We start from the raw sequence: 5,026 nt of genomic DNA on the forward strand, positions 1-5,026 counted from the left end.
GCCTATTTCTTCAAAACCCAAGCCTATTCAAACCTTTTACATGCTTATAACACCCAAAATTTTCATTAAATCACACTTTTACTACATATTTTACAACTTTTACAAACAAGTCCTTTTTGGCATTTTTACCAAAAATCACTTAACAAAAGTCATTTAACAAACAACAAATATGCATTTTCTACCATCAAACATCAAAATACATACATTTTTAACATGGGTAAAATTTTAAACTTTGACATCACTTCAAATTAGTGGTAGAAATAGATAGATCTTGTTACGAGGATTTCAAAAACGTAAAAATCATTAAAAACGGGGCTAGAACGGACTTACAATTGAGCTTGGAAGTTTCCAAAACCCTAGCTATGTCTTCTCCATGCAATTTTAGGACATGGGGTGGAAGATGAGCAAAAATTGGATTTTATTTTCTTTTTAATTCATTTTAATTACTAAATGACCAAAATACCCTTAATGAAAAAACTTTGGAAACATACTTAACCATGTCCATTTTTGTCCACCAACTTAACCAATGGCCTAATTACCATTTAAGGACCTCCAATTTAAAATTTCATAACAATTGGATGCCTCTAGCATGTAGAACTCACCTTTTGCACTTTTTACAACTTAGTCCTTTTGACCAAATTGAGTGCCCAAAAGTAAAAATTTTTGAATGCAATTTTCACGAAATAATTCCATAAAATTGTAGACCTTAAAAATGTAATAAAAATAAATTTTACTGTGTCAGATTTGTGGTCCCGAAACCACTGTTCTGACTAGACCCAAAATCGGGCTGTTACAGCTTCATTTCCAATTTGGGAGGTTCTTCAATAAAAGGGTTTCAAATTTAGTTCTTTACTTATCTTAATGACCTCAAAACCTTTCTGTCTCAGAGGAGACTCAATTAGTATCTAGATTAGTTTTCATCTCATTTATCACAATATTATCTCTATGGACCTCCTCTCTTTAAACAAGACACAATTCCAACGTGTCTTTATGAATAATTTCATACAATGAATCTTGAATAGCATGATCAATAAAGTCGATAAAATAACATGAATCATCTTGCCCTCTAAAAAATCGCATGGCATCATAAATTTGAAAAATGATCTTATCATCACCTACCCTAAGCACATGTTTACCATTACCCACGTCAATAATAACTCTAGCAGTAGCTAAAAAGGCTCAACCTAAAATTAAAGGCACCTCAATATCCTCATCCCTGTCAAGTATAACAAAATCAATAGGGAATATGAATTTATCTACTTTCACAAGTACATCTTCAATAATACTCTTAGGATATTTAACAAATCTGTCAGCAAATTGAATATTCATCTTAGTGGGTTTAGGTTCCCCAAGACCAAGTTGCTTGAACATTTTATAAGGCATTAAATTAATACTAGCACCCAAATCAACTAATGCTTTTTAAATGTTTAAACAACCAATAAAAAAAGGGATAGTAAAACTTCCTAGATCTTTCAGCTTAGTAGGTAGTTTATTTTGGAGAATGGCTGAACACTCCTCATTGAGTTCCACAGTGGATAGCTCTTTTAACTTCTTTTTATGTATCAATATCTCCTTTAAAAATTTTACATATGTGGGCATATGCAAAAGAGCTTCATCAAAAGGTAAGTTAATATGTAATTACCTAAAAAGTTTAAGAAATTTACCAAATTGTTCATCCATGCAGTCTTTCTTCAACTTTGTTGGATATGGGATCGATGGTTTGTATTCTTTAAGCACCATGTTTCAATTTTTTTGATTTTTCTCACACTATCATCTTTCTCATCAGTTTCTTGTTTCAACTTCTTTTTAGGCTTAGACAACACTTCCCCATTCCTCAATGTAATTGCCTTCACATGCTCTTTTGGGTTTGGTTCAGTGTTACTAGGTAAACTATCTTACTGTCTTTTCAAAACCAATTTCGCAAGCTATCTAATTTGATTTTCAAATCCATGAATTGCTACTCGCTGCTTTTTCAAAGCTATCTCAGTGTTTTGAAATCAAGTTTCAGAAACTGAAATAAATTTAGCAAGCATCACTTTAAGATTCAAATTTTTTTGTTGCTGATAAGGTTGTTGAAAACTCGGAGGGGGTTGTGACCTTTGATTTCCTTGACCACCCTAAGAGAAATTTGGATGGTTCTTCCAACCTGCATTATAAATATTACTATAGGGGTTATTTTGAGATCTAGAATTATTACCCATAAAATCGACTTGTTCATGCTCCATATTAGACTTAATAGGTGAATATTCTGAATTAATCATCCCCACTCCATTCGTATCACCTTTTATCACCGAATTCATATGTTTATAAAAATTTAAACCATCAATTTTCTTACCAAGAGCTTCAACCTGATTTACCAACATAAAAACTACATCAATATCAAAAACTCTGGCTGCCTTAATAGGTTTTGCTCTTGTAACTTGCCGTTGATAATTATTTAGTACCATCTCCTTAATAAATTCTTGAGCTACCTCAGGTGTTTTGTTGTTCAATATTCCTCCAACTGCTGCATCAATCATCTGTCTAGTCAAAGTATTCAAACCATTGTAAAAAGTTTGAACTTGAAGCCACAAAGGTAGTCCATGGTGAGGACACCTCCTCAACAAATCCTTAAACCTCTCCCATGTATCATAAAGAGTTTCAATATCAAAATGAAAAAAAGAAGAGAGTCGTTCCTTAACGTAGCTATTTTTTCCGGTGGAAAATATTTTAACAAAAATTTTCAGTCATTTGCGCCCAAGTTATGATAAAACCTCATGGCAATGAATTTAACCACTATTTTTCCTTGCTCCTCAATAAGAATGGGAACAACCGTAAGCGTATGACATCATCAGTAATGACATTGATCTTGAAAGTGTCACAAATCTCTAGAAAGTTGGCCAAATGAGCATTCGAATCTTCATCTTGCAAACCATCAAACTAAACATATTGTTGCATTATTTGAGTTTTTTTCGGCTTTATCTCAAAATTGTTTGCATTAGCAATCGATCTGGCAATACTCGATTCAGCCCCAATCAAAGTGGGATTAGCATAATCATACATAGCCTGAGGGGCAAGACGTGCGTGACGTAATTGATTATTTTGATTATTGCCCATCTCTATAGTAATATCCTTTTCCTTTTGATCATTTATTATATTTTGTTGGCTTTGCCTTGCTTCTTAAACCTCTCTATGATTTCTGCAAGCAGTCTTTTCAATCTTACTGTAAAAAAGTAATGGATTCAATGGGTTTCCTCTAGTCATAAATAGAAATCAAAAGACATAATTCATCATAGGGTTCATCTCCCCTAGGTATTTAGAAAATTAGATCATAATCGCAAATAAAAACATCTTAAAGACAGTATAACCACAACAAATAAAGAAATTCATAATAAACTTCAAAGAAATCAAAAGCAGATCTTCAATCTTGATGGAAATTTGCTTTAGAGTCAGCTTCAATGATGTTTTTAGAGTTTTTTTTCTTTAATATTCTTTGATGACTTACTCCCCTCTTCTTATCTTTGTCATATATAGGTCGTAGAATATCTGAAAAACCTAAAAATCATATTTTTACACGTGTTTGGAGCGCAGTTCGTGAAATCCACACGGTCTGGCACACGGCTGTGTGTACAGCTCGTGTGGCTCCTAAAACTTGCTCCGATTTTCTGATTTTTGCTCCTTTTTCTCCCACATGCTTTCCTAATTATAGAAGCATGAATTTAAAGGATTATGGGGCATAAAATTCACCATATTATAGTGAATAATAATCCAAAAATGCATTAAGAATGACACTAAAACATGTTACTTTTGGAATTTATCATATTCAAGATGTTGTCATCTTCATTTTCCACCGGATTGTCACTTTTAATCCATGTACCCTTCTAAGGTAAGACGTATGGGGATATTCATTAAAAAATAAGTGATGGCTATTATGGTGTCATCGGACTCATCATGTTCGAGTTTAGCATTAGAGAAAAATTCTCGAACAAGATTATAGCAAGTCAGTAATGAAATATTAAGGAAATCCATCCAACCCCAATTTTGCAAAATAGAAAGATAGACAAAATTAATACCCTCTACATGACTATATCGACTTTCCTAGACTCTCAAACTCTCTTATATGTAAAGTTTCTATCAAAATGATGATGTGAGGCATCGTTATGAAAACATTTGTTAAATGATGATGTAGGGCCACTAGGTTGGTGGGATGATGAGGTATCGGTTCTTGGTCTTTTCTCAAGAGCTATAACTAGAGAATTAAACACTAAAGTTCAACTAAAACTCTAAAAAAATTCATTTGGGAATTTTGTCAAACACTTGGTGTGCAAGGGTTTTAGGTAAAAAAAATTTAAGAAATGTTTAAGAATAAGAAACCCCCTACAACAAAACACAATAAATACAATCCAAATGAACCTAATAAATCATCAAGAAGAACTATTTAACCTACATTTTATAAAATAAAAAATTTAAAAATTATAGGGTGTACCTTCAAAATGTTGAAATAGTGAAAATCCTTAAGCAATATTGTTGAAATCTTAATGGAAGAAAGTTTAAAAGGATTGAATGGTCAAGATTTTACAAAAGAAAAGAAAACAAGAGTTTCGAAGAGTTTTAGAGAATGAGATGAGGATTTTCGGATGGAAGAGAAAAAATTTTAGGTTTTGAATCAAAACTGTTTTGAAACAGCGTGTAGGTGCCTTTAAAACCCAGTGGTATTGATATTTTTTAACTAGTACCAATATTTTTTTAATTGGTATCGATACCAAATTACAATTCTGTTTTCCAAGTGCAGTAAATTTGCAAAAACGAGATTTTCAGGTCTTTAGGGGATTTAAGGGTCCTAAAATGACTCTTGATACGTGATATTCACGACAGGTTTTAAAAATTTATAATTAATCGTTCTTGAAACTAACTATTATCATGATGAAGGCAAGTGTACCTATCGAATAGTAGTATAGCTTTAGCAAGACTGGATTGTCGAACCAAGAGTACTAGTAATTACTTTCTTTTTATTATCTAGCCTAACAGTTAAAGGATTTGTTTATCT

At 32.3% G+C, this 5,026-nt stretch overlaps 1 non-coding gene across 1 annotated transcript; it reads left to right on the forward strand.

The window, feature by feature from the left end:
• The first annotated feature begins 2,577 nt into the window (after window positions 1–2,577).
• LOC128291365 (small nucleolar RNA R71) lies at window positions 2,578–2,683 on the forward strand. The gene has a single exon (XR_008281141.1). It is a non-coding gene; the product is annotated as a small nucleolar RNA R71 (small nucleolar RNA).
• Window positions 2,684–5,026: the final 2,343 nt, after the last annotated feature.

The sequence above is a fragment of the Gossypium arboreum genome, chromosome 3 (genome assembly GCF_025698485.1).
Source record: "Gossypium arboreum isolate Shixiya-1 chromosome 3, ASM2569848v2, whole genome shotgun sequence".
Taxonomy (NCBI): domain Eukaryota; kingdom Viridiplantae; phylum Streptophyta; class Magnoliopsida; order Malvales; family Malvaceae; genus Gossypium; species Gossypium arboreum.